The 14,455-nt window shown below is 34.9% G+C and overlaps 1 protein-coding gene across 2 annotated transcripts in view; it reads left to right on the top strand.

Moving 5' to 3' along the window:
* Hcs (holocarboxylase synthetase-like protein) overlaps window positions 1-14,455 on the top strand; it is a 348,010-nt gene that overhangs the window by 134,612 nt on the left and 198,943 nt on the right. The gene's annotated exons all lie outside the window — the stretch shown is intronic.

Genomic DNA, 14,455 nt, shown 5'->3' with positions numbered 1-14,455 from the left:
ATTCAAATTTCTGGCTTTACTGATTTCAATAAAGAAAATTAGACTAACTACATGAGTTAAGTTGTGCTGGACGTTTTCGCCTATTGCAATAGTTGCCAGCAGTTTTTGCTTGCCTGAGCGAGTGTTACCGAAAATTGATGTGTAAATAAACAGAATTTGAAATCAATTAACATGTGGGTACACTTTAAAAAGTAAAATATCATATCCTATTCCATGAAGACGTGATACTGATATTTTTAAGTTGCCAACTGCAAATTTTTACTTTCTCTTTGCATAAAATAATGTTCACAATTGGTTTATAACACTAATCTTCACCTTGAGTTGTCTTTGGTAATGCGATAACCTTCGTCACCGATTTGAAACGAAAGTGTATCCCAGATCCGCAGAGTCCCAATCACCAGTCATACTGTACCCTACTCCTCTACTAGGTTATAGACAGAGCGGGATACGGAAGCAGGACGGTTAACTCTGTCCATTAAAGTATGGATTTTACACCACGTCACGTGAAATGTGAAGTAATAAGCATGAAATGCTTTTTGAAAAACACTGTAAGGTTTAGTGCAAGTGAAACTACGTTAACGTCAACGTGGCAGTGAATTTAGATTGTCAAAAAATAGCGTTTGGCGTTTGAGATTCTGGACTTTTGATCCAGCAGAAACAAACGTTGCATGATTCATGGGTCCATGTCAGGGATACCAGACGCGAATGCCCACTGCACGCCAATGGATTGAAAACATATGATTGGAGACATTCTTTAACGACTTGGCTGGGGAATGTCTAGATAAGGGAATGAGACGCGCGTGGTTCGCAGGCCACCAGTTCGTGGTGCCTGGTGCATTCCAAACAGCCAATCAGAAAGTTCATGTTAACTAAACGTCGATTCATCACGCGGTGAAGCGTGACCGGTTATTCTCAGAAAAACCGCTTCACGCGTTGGCGCGTGATCGACAACAAATACAGTAATGTTACGGACGAGAGCCGCGACCAGACCCGAGAGCGAGTGACTGTTAGTCGATTCGGCTTTCTTTGCTCTCGGTCGCCGAGATAATTGGTACACGACCGGAGAAGCAAAGAAAAGGGTCTCGTTCGACCGTCGATGCTCGAGCTCGATGACCGAAATCAATGACGTCATAAAAGACAAGGATAGCATTAGGGATTTAAATAGGAAAAATTGAAGTTTCTTATTCGCAAAGGGATTTTCACGCAAGTAACACCAATCGATTCCTTGTGCTCTCCCGATTAAAATGATATCAAATACGACATGATTCCAATTATTTATAATAAAGATATTTAAGTAATAAAGGTTGGAACCCTGCGACGGTTACGGAGAATCGTCAAAGTTACTTTTCCATCAGTTCTTTACGAGCTAAAAATAACAATAAATGAAGATTTGGCTAACAGAATTTATGTATATTATATTTAATCGATGTCGGAAAGAATATATTGAAAATAAAAAAATAAAAATTTCTAAACATTTAAAACGGAACTTATATACTTTTTGTGTTGCGCTTTCTTTTTCTTAATAATTTCAGTCATTAAATAATTAAACACAGAAATATGAGGGAATAATAGGGAGTTAGTGAATCGGAGAACTTTTCGTAGCATTCTAACATGCTACGGACGAGAGCCGCGCTCGTCGAATCAACTACCACTCACGGACGAGAGCCACGCCCTGGTCTGTTTACATAACGCGGTGAGCATGACCTTTCTTTCTACAAACCAAGTTTTATGTATCTTTGTTAAAAATAATCGGAATCATATCGTGTTTGACATAATTTTAATCGGGAGAGCACAAGGAATCGATTGGTGTTACTTGCGTGAAAATCTGTTTGCGAAAAAGAAACTTCAATTTTTCCTGTTTAAATCCTTAATGCTATTCTTGTTTTTTTATGGCCAAGAATAGCCTTCACAACGAACGCCAAATCTTTAATTTTGAAACTGTTCGAAAAAGATGTAAGAAATCGAAATTCCTTCAAGAGTTACCTGTAGGGTCACCCCAGAACTGCCACACGTTCAGGAGATAATAGTGTGACAGTTGCTTATTAAGGTTCAAAAAGAATTGTGAAATCCACTTGATTGAAGATAAATGTCAATTGAATTTAACACCATAAATCGATTGTGAACATTATTTTATACAAACAGAAAGTAAATATTCGCAGTTGGTTATTTAAAAATACAAGTATGATGTCTTCATGAAATAGGATATATTTAGTTTCTAAAATGTATCCACGTGTTGATTGATTTCAAATTCCATTTATTTAAACATCAATTTTTGGTAACACTCGCCCAGGAGAGAAAGATTGCTGGCAACTAGTGCAATAGGCGGAAATGCCGAGCGCAGTTTAACTGATATGGTTAGCTTAATTTTGTTTACAGAAATCAGCGAAGCCCGAAATTTGAATATCAAATATCGAAGAACTTTCTTCGTGCGTCAACTCAGTTTCTCGTTGTATGTGCGGTTTACCTTCAAATTCTACGCTAAGACTTGTAGTGGTGTTTCTTTCCACTTTAACCCTTCCTACTCCCAAATTCTATAGAACGTGTTTTAATTTTCTCCCTAGATTGTAAGGAGTAGGCAGGTTTAGTGTTATTAAATGATACCCTCATATGGTGTTTCAATACTCACAGATGGGAGAATCGTGATGTTTGGATTTGTGAAGTGGAACAGACAATTTACGTAAAGGTGGGCATATTAACATTTTCTGTCTCATAGTGAGTATCTCGAGTTGGCTCATGAATTACAGACAATTAGCAAGATTATTGTTATTCAATGATATTCATTAATTTTAACTGAAATATGGATCCTGTAGCCTTGACGATTGTCGTAAATTTTCCGATCAGCTGTTCTATGGCGAGTGATCTCTCCCTTCCCTTACTTCAGTGCGATACTGTTGTTTGGGCCACCACTTTATTAGGCCTCCGCGCGGGCTCATTTCTGGTGCTTTTTTCACCAGATCATTAGGCGCTTATAACTAACAAACGAAGCCTGAAACACAAAATCATTACTCTTAATTTTCTTCTTATTTTGGAGTCTAGAATCACATTTAAAATATTTTCTGCACTGTTTGGAGTTTACAGAGATTCTGTATATATGAGGTATTGAATACAAAAGTGGATGGAACTACATTTTTCCGAAATTGAAATAGTAGCACTAATTTATTACAAATAAACTCCATATCCTTAGATCGCATATTTTTCCGAGTAGTTAGTTCGTTGTTGTTCTCAATATGCCATATACATTTACTGTAAAGTGGCTGTCCCAAGAAGAAAACTTCACAAAAGTAAAAAAATTACGCCAAATTCATGGAAAAGTCGTTAAGCTTGTGTAGTTTTTTGTAGATAAAAAAATCAATATGTTAAAATGATATCTTCATGATGTCGTTATTACAACCAATAAATATTTGGCTTGGCTAGGCAAGGTATTCTAAGATCAGTCATCGACACCCTGTGCTGCCAGATTACGGATGCATATATGAAGAATAACCTCCTGCTAGCTTTGCATTTCAGCGCACGATCTGTGTATCCGTCAGAGCTGAGGAAAATTTGAAACAGTTTAGGTGGAAATAGTGAAAATGAAATACTTATACAATGAAATACTATTTGAAAATAATATCTTGAAGTGGAACTTGTGAAATACTATTTTGAAATAGTATTTCACTCAGTGCCTATTTCATTGAGGAAATACTATTTACTATTTCTGTTAAAGTTTAACGTAAATGAAATATTTCACACTTGAGTTATTTCCACAGGACCTGAAACTGTTTTCTATTTCACATTCCCTATTTACTATTTTCTATCTTTGGGCACGCGTTTCATTCCGCACGAGGCACTTATGTGACGACAGAGTATCAGCATCGAATAATATGCCTGTAACGGAGGACAAAAGAGGACAAAGCACACAGTGTATCCCATTTTTAACCCCGAACACAAATTGAAAGGGTGTTATAAGATTGACACCTATGTTTGATGCGGTTTTTTGTATTTTAAAGTGTATATTTCTGAGATGATTAATAGCTATGTTTCATCAAAAGCGGTTCAATAGTTGTTTTGTTTTTCCAAAGTTTCTTATTTTCTTCATAATTTCTATTTCTGAAAGGATGTCAGTCATGGTTGTTATTGTATCTCGAGTTTTTTCTAAATGTTTTGGCTTATGATGGCGCTCCTGAACCCAAAAAATAAATAAAAAAATAACCGGATGGCGCAGTTCTGACACGCTTTATATACACTAATAATAAACAACATGTTGACACTACGGATTAAAAAAATAGTATGAGACAAGTATCGTCTCAAATCAAACTTGCACCAATTAATAAATTCTATTTTAAAACTGATATTTTAGACAATTTAAAATAACGAAGGATCATGTGCAGAATGATTCTCTGTTTTTTTCACACATAAATTTCAATTTTTTATAATATGTTTTCCTTTATGAAGTTCCATTATTAGACTAAGATATGTTTTTTTTTATTAATTATCTTAAGAAAAATCAATTATGCGGATCAAAGTCCAGAAAATATTATATTACTTTACTATTATTATAACACTGTTTTACGTTACAAAAGTAATATATACCTAATATTTTTTCAAGTACTATAATTGAATGAAAGTTTCAAATGCAATAAAAATTATCTATTACTTATAAAATAATACATATATTAATTAAATAGTTATTTGTAATAATAATGTAAAAGAAATGCTATGTAAAATTAAAAATTTAATATCATTATAGTAACAAAATAAAATACAATAATTCGACGCTTCTGTTTTTACACTTATTACCTACTTCTAAATATTCATAACTATTTTCTAAAGTAAGGCACATTAAAAGCAAGGAAATTATAATTATTTAAATACATTTGTTTTACGATTACTGCTTTATTAAATTCCCTCGAAGTAAAACACATTTTTCAAACACAGAATCCTTCAAAGAATTTCGACGTGGCGACAATATTAGTCCAGCGAAACTGAATAGACGTTCCACAGGAGCAGAGGACGGTAAACCCGTGTTATATTGTAAAAATAATTTTTTAATCTTTGGAAATTTATTTAAACTTTCAAGATGACGTGTCACTTTCATTAAGGTATTGAAGGAATTCCATTTCAGTTAAGTACCTACTATTATTGTTATTTACAGATGTTGATGGATTATCCATAAAATCAAAGAACTGTTGTTCTTTTTCGTTTATGAACGGTTTAAAATCGCTCCTACATTCAAATGAATTTGTGCTATTTGAGACTTCCATAATTCGTATCATTTTGTCTTTGATACTTTGTGATTTAGCATCTCTTAAATTGTATGGTAGCCAACGAAGTTTCCATTTTGGGTGGCTTACTGTAGCAATAATATAATCTTCTGCATTAGTATTCAGTTCCAATATGTCACCAAAGCGATCATGTAGACATTTCAATATGTGTTCCTTTAGTGATTCACAATATTTGAGTCCTTCATTATTATTCTGACGTGAATTAATACATGTCAAATTATGCTGAACTGCAAAAATCCATGGCAAAATATCGCCGAAGAAAACTTGTTTTTCTCCCTGTAGCATATTCAAGGCATACGCTATTGGTTCCATATACAGCTGCAGAAAATTTAAAATAGATTTAATGAAAGTAATAAAAGTTGACTGTACATATATAAATCAAAAGGGTAGTTATTTAGATTAGGGGAGCCAACTCCGATTTCAATGACCTTGGAATATGTTATTAAGGTGATCATTCTAAACAACTTTTCCCTATACATATACCAGGGGATCTCTTTTAATTTTCGAGATATTCGCAAAGAAAGTTTTCAATATTAAAAAGAGTGATCAGAATAGGTCTGAGTTAGATTCCCCTGGTATATGTATAGGGAAAAGTTGTTCAGAATGATGATCTTCACAACATATTCCAAGGTCATGGAAATCGGAGGTGGCTACCCTAATCTAAATATTTACCACTGAATGAATAAAAATATTTGTACCTTGTACTCTTCTAAAAATTCCAAATCCTGAACAAATTTTATAGAGTGATTCCTTGACTCTTAATAATTCTGCAACACTATCGTAATAAGAATTCCATCTTGTGATGCATGGTGTACACGGGGCTCGACCAAGAATTTTCTTGTATTCCTCGCTAGCTTTGTTTGAGCGATTAGTTTTATTCCAAAGATTAGAGCATTTGGTCATAGCGGGAATATGATATTTCGCATAATTTGTATTAATTTTTACAAATTTATTGACATCTGAAGTGCAAATGAGGCTAAGCGTGTGGGAGCAACATCGGTAGCGCTTAGGCAGCATATAATAATCCTCGACGGGTAGAGTTTCATTTTCATTAGAATTATGAATTTGATGAATGTTGTGAAATTCAACATTCATTTCTTCATTATTAAAATCTTCAAGATCTTCATGTTCATCATATGTTACATTACCCGTGTAACTGAACTCTTTAAAAGCTTTCAGGAAATTACTGCCATTGTCCGTAATTGTGCAGGTTATTTTATTTATGTTTAAACCGTACATTTCATGGGCTGCATTTAATTTCTGCGCAATTGCAATATAATTATGACTGCCTTCAAATCGGCAACATGCAAGAGCTCTACTTTCTCGGCTGAAATTATGTAGATTGATCCAATGAAGGGTTACACCAAGAAAACTACGTCTAAACGTTGACCAGATATCTGTAGTTGTACATACATAATCGATGTTTGATACTTCTGCTTTAATGCTTGCAAATAATTTTTTAAAATTTGTTGTGATATGTTTACACAATGTTTTTCGGCTTGGACGATGCACCGGTAATTTCAACTTGCTTAATTCTGCAACTAATTTAATAAATTCTGGTTCCTCTACTGTTTTTAACGGTTTGCCGGTTCCCACAATAAAATCTGTTATTAAACCATTTGCATATTCTTGAGGCGATGAAGTGATTTCGCGGCTACAATATTTACTGATACTACTTGAACATTTACGTCTCTTTGAAATATTAGATCCGGATATCGAATCTTTGTAAGCATTATATTCTTCTAATACTTTTGAATGTGCACACTTCAAATGTAATAAGAAGTTAGAAGTACTACGGAAACTTCCTTTAATTTGTTTCTGGCATGTGGTACACTTTGCTGTAACAGTCGACGTTGTATTATTTCTTGTGCTTTGTACCACGGTGAAAAATTTTCCATTTAATATGATAGGGACTTTACTAGTCACATTTTCAGCATCAATATCAACTATGTCTGGTTCACTCATTTTAGTACAAATTATACAAGCTCACTTCAAAAACACACAAACAACACACTTCTAAACAACACACTTCTAAACAACACACTTCAAAAACTGATTTGCAAATAGACTATGTTCTGTCAGGAATCAGGAGTTTCCGTGTGTACAGTCAAAATTTGTACGCCCACGCAGAAATAAAAACAGAAACAGAAAATATAAAATAGAAAATAACTTCAGTACATGTGAAAATAACTCATGTATGAAATATTTCATTTCCATTATACTTTAGAAGAAATACTAAATACTATTTCAAAGTAGTATTTCGATCGATTTCAACTAAAGCATGCGTTCGAAATACTATTTCACTGATGAACTACTTTCAAGTTAAATATTTTATTTCCAATGTTCTTTACTAATTGATGAAATGGAAATATTTATTTCCTGTATCTATTTCAAATACCTATTTTCCCCAGCTCTGTCGAGTTTTCCTGATGAGCAGAATTGTAAATGTACATACATATATGTGGCAACAGCGTGACTAAACTTTCAATACGTTTTGGCAACTAAGCCTTTCTTGCGTCTGTATTCGTGTATTTGATGAATACGTCATTCAACTGTCAAATTCTAGATTACATTTATCGACTGATCTGTATTTTCATCGATGCTGATAGTAATATGACCAAATTGGTTAAGATATACCATCAACGCTTTTAACGGCAAATCGTTGAACTATTTTTCTGTTAAAACGGGTGCACAACGAATATTATGCTATACTGTGCTAATTCAAGGAAGGGTGGTCTGGTATGCTATGAGCGAAAAACCTATTAAATCGTGAGATATTTGCAAAAATATCACTTCGGCAGCCATCTTGCTAGTTTACAACAGCGTCTGTTTCATGCTTACAGTTTGTAATTTTACATTTTTCTCAAGGTATAGTGTTTATTGGAGTTTGAACGTATTGTAAGAAACCGCCGGTCTGGCAAGGCAGTGGAGTTCAATTAACAGGTAGCAAAGAAAACGTTTTGTACTCATTAAGAGTGTTTAACAACAATACAATTTAATACATGTTAAAGATATACAGAAACAACTTAGCACAAAATTATAACTCGAGTGCAGCACGTGGCTACACATTGCGCTTACGCCATAACGCACACCCACGAAGCATGAAGCATGAAAAAACCTAGAGAGACCTCACGCCTATAAGAAAATAAAACTGTCTTTTCCAACACTCCGCCTCAGTTTTATGAGATACATGTATAACTCGCAAATATATAATTATTCTCTTATACCTAAATCTGTTCTGAAATTAACAAACTTATTTCTGGGCAGGCCCTTCGTTAAAATATCAGTTGTTTGATTTTCAGACGCTATATACTTAACTTCTATTTCTTTATTATTACTGAGATCTTGACAAAGTTATATTTAATATCAACATGCTTTAAACGTTTATATTCCCATTTAACTAGAGAAGCGATACACGACTGATTATCCTCATAAACTCTCAAAGGTTTATTTAATTTTATTTCAAACTCACATAAAAGATTTTTGAGCCATAAATATTCCATAACACAGGTAGCTAATGATATGAATTCCGCCTCTGTAGAAGATAATGCTACTGTACTCTGCTTTCTAGTTGTCCAACAAATAGTATTGCCAAAAAGTTTATAAAGATAACCCGTCGTAGACTTTCTGTCTGAACCATTTGCCCAATCTGCATCAGCATACGCAGTTAACATATTTGCATCATCCCTTTCAGTCTTAATAAAAACTAAATTATAGTTAATAGTACCCTTTATGTATCGCAGTACTCTCTTCAGTCCTTTCCAATGACATTCTTTCGGATCAGATCGATAACGACTGTAATAATGGACGGCATAGCATAGATCTGATCTAGTTGTTTGAGTTACATAAAGTAAGCAACCTATCAGCTCCTTATAAGGTACTTTTTCACTTAAACTAATACCCTCAGAACTATCCTTATAGTTTACTTCCATAGGTGTATCTATCGGTTTACATTCTGACATGTTAAATCTTATAAGTAATCTTTTCAAATACGAACTTTGACATAGCTTCATTCTGTTATTACTTTTAGTTATTTTAATTCCTAAGAATGAGTGTAATTCGCCTAGATCTTTCATCCTGAATCTATTCAATAAAAGTCTTTTGATTTCTTGTATTTTGAAAGAATCATTTCCCGCAATAATTATATCGTCTACGTATAAAAGTATACATACTTTTGTACTTTGTTCCTTAAAAACATATAAGCATTTATCTGCATTCGCATTCTTAAAATCTAATTCTTTAATGAACTTGTCAAAGGTTAAGTTCCAGGTACGAGGAGCTTGTTTCAAGCTATATAGTGACTTATTTAACCTGCCTATCTTATCAGATTCATTTTTAAAGCCCTTTGGTATTTTGACATAGATTTCTTCATCTAAACTACCATGCAGAAAAGCATTTTTGACATCTAACTGGTATGTTAATAAATTTTCTCGATTAATAATCACCAGCAGAATTCTCAGAGTTGATAAACGCGCAACAGGAGCGTACGTTTCTTCATAGTCAAAGCCTTTTCTTTGAGCACAACCTTTTACAACTAGTCTAGCCTTATATTTATTAACATTTTCCGCATCATCGCGTTTAACTCTGAAAACCCATTTGGTATCAATTGCTCTTTTACCTTGAGGCAATTCACATTGTGACCAAGTATTGTTTTCTTTTATTACATCTACCTCTTCTTGAATTGCTCGAAGCCATTCTTCCTTGTCATCTCTTTTAAGGCTATCATCGTACACCTCTGGTATATCGTCCACATAAGTTTCTGCACTGAGAGCCAATGCAACATAGTCACCCATCCGAGCCGGCTGCTGTCTTGTGCGTGTGCTCCTACGCGTTTCATCTCCGCCTGCTTCGGATAATTCCTTTCCAGAGTCTTCATGTTCCCCAAATTCTTCAGCTGATTCATAATTTTCCAATGAGTCCATACACACTTCATCTACTTCCTCATCTGCTTCCTCATCATTAGTTTGAGTTATTGATATCCAGTCATTATTTGGTAATTCAAAACGTGTCTCGTCAAATTTTACGTCCTTACCAAAAATTATACATTTGTCTTCAGGACTCCATAGTCTGTATCCATTGACACAGTATCCGACCATGAAACACGTTTTAATTCTGGAATCAAATTTTCCTGCAACTAATTCCTTAGGTAAGTGCAGATACGCCAGACAACCAAAAATTTTTAATTTGTGAAATTTTGGTTTTTCATTGTACCACAAGGTAGCTGGTACTTCTTCCTCTAGTGTAGCAGTTGGCATTCTGTTAAGTAAATATACTGCAGTTAACACTGCTTCTGACCAAAATTCCTTTTGAAACTTACTGTTTAATAATAAGCATCTGGCCTTTTCACAAATATTCCTGTTCATACGCTCAGCTACACCGTTTTGTTGAGGTGTATACCTAATCGATTCAAAGCGTATTCCCTTTTCTTGAAAGAAATTTTTGACATCGTTGGATAAATATTCTCTACCATTATCGCAACGAAATCTACTAAGTTTGCAATTGAAATGTGATGTGGCCATTGCTGTGTACCTCTTTATATATTTGAAAGCATCTGATTTACTTTCCATGAGATAAATGGCTGTGAAATGAGTATAGTCATCAATGAATGAAATTATATATTTCTTACCATCGTGTGAATTTGGGCTTATCGGTCCCATTATATCACTGTGAACAAGCTGAAGAGGTCGTGTAGCCCTAGTACGATGTTGATCATGCGGCAATTTCGTTTGCTTCCCTTCGACACATACTCTGCATATTTCCGGATTTTGGCCGTTCTTGCAAATTTCCATTCCTTCAACATATTTGGGTAGAGTTTTCAAACTGTTGTAGTTTAGATGTGCTAGTCGTTGGTGCCAAACATCAGGTCCAGCACTCAGAAGAGCCAAAGCTGAATCTGAATAGAATTTTAAATCGTACAATTCCATCTCGTTTATTTTAGCTGTGGCAATGATTTCATTGTTCTTCTCAATTATTCCTTTTCCATTTTCAAAAACTATTCGGTAACCGTTTTTCTCCAGTTTCCGTACCGACAAGAGATTATATGTTAATCCAGGAACTCTCAGTACGTTTCCAATTTTTATCTTGATTTCTTTGCCCTTTACTAGGCTTAGAATATTGAGTTCACCAGTTTCTTTTGCAAGCAGGATAGCATCAGATTTTGCAGCTCTGATTTTGATTGGTGTTTTCAGCCTTCTGACGTTTTCCAGGTATTCGTTTTCACTCACTAGATGTTCAGTCGCTCCAGAGTCCAACAGCCAACCTGTCATGTTTCCGTTCAGTGCTGTAAAACAATATGCAGAATGATTTTCGTCTTCGGTCGTTTTAGATACACGCACAGCTGAGTTTGCTGTATTCTTAAGATTATTTTGCCCATTTTGAACCTGCTTCTTCCTGCAGTCAGCTCTCGTATGTCCTTGTTCACCACAGTTATGACATTTATAGACGAACTTTTTCTCTCCGCTTGAAATAAACTTCTTGTTTGTTTCATACCTTTTATACTTTGCTTTATTTGAATGCACATTAAAAGCATTAAACTTTTCCGTGTCAAACTGTTTCTTCTTATTGACGTCGGACCGTTTTATTTCCTGATCAAGAAGTCTACATTTCACGAAGCTAATCGTTAAATCTTCCATTGCGAGAGTCTCAATTGTCTGTCTCAATCTGTTTCCTCCACCGTTGGACCGGTGGATCGAAGATCCAGTATTAATTTGTCGAACTTAAGATAGTGATTTGCTAACGTATCTTTAGTTGGGTTGAACTTCGTTAACAAAAGTTTCTTCTTGATTAACAATTGGTTAGTTATGCTTTTCCTTTCAAAAGTGTCAGATAAAGTTTTCCACATTTGAAATGCACTTGCCTTGTCCTTTACATATTCCAGATGGCTGTCGGCAATCCGTTGTACAATGTGCGAACAGCACTTTCTGTCCCTTTTGTGAAGATCCTTTAGTTGTTTTTCATTGCTAGCTTGTACCTCAGCATTGTCATTCAAATTAATTATGACCATTTCCGTGTAGTCTCGTTTTGTAAAATCCGTTAATTCCAGCTCGTTCAACAGTATTTCCATCCTGAATTTCCAATTTCCAAAATTCGTTCCATCAAACAGCGGAACACGGTATTTTACTTCCGTCTCTTCCATTTTTATTTTTAAAAACTACCTTTCTCAACCAAAAAAAATTATTGATTTCCACGCGCACCTGGGCCCATAACCTATTGTAAGAAACCGCCGGTCTTGCAAGGCAGTGGAGTTCAATTAAGAACAGGTAGCAAAGAAAACCTTTTGTACTCATTAAGAGTGTTTAACAACAATACAATTTAATACATGTTAAAGATATACAGAAACAACTTAGCACAAAATTATAACTCGAGCGCAGCACGTGGCTACACATTGCACTTACGCCATAACGCACACCCACGAAGCCTGAAGCATGAAAAAACCTAGAAAGACCTCACGCCTATAAGAAAATAAAACTGTCTTTTCCAACAGAACGGACCAGAACACCCTGTAGTGAAGTCTACCCGTAGGTTCTGTACCCGCGAAAAATTCATTTATGCAAGTGTCGAGACGTAAAGTGTAATTTGCGAAACCGTTTGTCTCTCTCGCTCATCGCGTATACGTGTATGACTTTCTTTGCTTGGGTGAGCGCACGTACACAGCTCAAAACACAAGGAGTCTGCCCCCTTAAGATTTATTATAAAGTAACAATGCAGAAGTGCATAGGCTGTCCAATACAAATTGCAAAAAATGACGTTAGCTTTTGATCGTATCTTCAAGTAGAATTATTTTATCATTTTATTATTTAAGTGCACTGTCAGAAATGGATTTATTATGAATCTTGTGGAATCAAACTGGAGGACGACATGAGGGGAGGGATGTTGGGGTAAAATTCCCCAAGCTCGCGACTTACAGGGACACGACATCGTCCCATAATTACCTTTTTTATATGTTAACTAACCGAATTGGCCCAACCTATGTAGTCCGGTAAATTTTTAATTATTTATTTACTTAGGGTCCATAAGTAACACCCCAACAGCCTCCATCTCTATTCTATTCTCATCTATTCTTTTCTATCTTCATTTGTTCTATTCTATCTGTTTCTTCCTTCTATTACTGACTCATTTTTCTTCCTGTTCTTCTCTGTCCTTATCTGCCACTTCTACTATATCGTAACTTCACTTTTTATCCCTTCTTCTTATAGACGCTATCTTTTCTTCTATTTTCCTAAAATTAATTATAAAATGTTACAAATTGTTATTCTAAATCACGCGTTACTGTAATGTCTGTTAATATTGTATTTTCGCATGTTTGTAATATAAGTTATTATAAAACTTAATTTAAATCATAATATTATATATCAACAATGGGGACAATACAATAAAATAACCTAAATTTTGAAACACTGCCTAGGCGTATTCTTGGAATTTTGAGTATAAAAGGAGCCGCACAAGCGGCACAGAACAGATTCATTCCCTGCCAATCGTAACGTTAGAACGAAGACCTTGGAGGTAACTAACTTACCCGTCCGGTGATAATAAGACCGTTCCTCTAGTAGGCAACGACTACTGTTCAGCGACACAAAGGTAACCTCTCTTGGAGGTTAAGGGCTCACATCCCTAACGTGTCAGATACACGAATTCCTAATCTTAGATTCTGAGCAATAGGTTGTGAAAACGAGTATATCGGGCGTAGCTGATTTGTCATCGTTTAAGGATAAGAGCATTCCTGTAACAGGCAACGACTGTTCCGAACAGGTGAAGAAGGTATTTGGTGCTCCTTTTGAGGTTAGCTGTTCGTATACTGTAATGGACGAATCCCAGCTGTCAACAAGTTCCAAGAGGCGATACCTTGAGGGATTTTTAGACCACTCCTGATATATTATTTCTTAAAGGCAGCCACCAAAACTCTGAAATAGGTTAGAATAAAAGTCATAAGGAAGCTTAGACAGAAAATCCAAATAATATTGTAATAAATTGCGTATGTACATGAGCCACGTAGCTCTGCCTACTTGGGTGGTTTGAAACGTTACACATGTAATAACATATAATAATATTTTCTATGTGAAGCTTTTTAAAACTTTCATTTACATTAACGTCTTACGTACATATAGTTGTAATGTGTGTACATGTTTATGTTACGTATTTAAACTTAATAAATTTAATGTACTCATATACTACAGTAATTATGAAATGTATAT

The sequence above is a fragment of the Calliopsis andreniformis genome, chromosome 10, assembly GCF_051401765.1.
Source record: "Calliopsis andreniformis isolate RMS-2024a chromosome 10, iyCalAndr_principal, whole genome shotgun sequence".
In the NCBI taxonomy this organism is placed as follows: domain Eukaryota; kingdom Metazoa; phylum Arthropoda; class Insecta; order Hymenoptera; family Andrenidae; genus Calliopsis; species Calliopsis andreniformis.
This window is presented reverse-complemented; position numbering and strand designations above follow the sequence as displayed.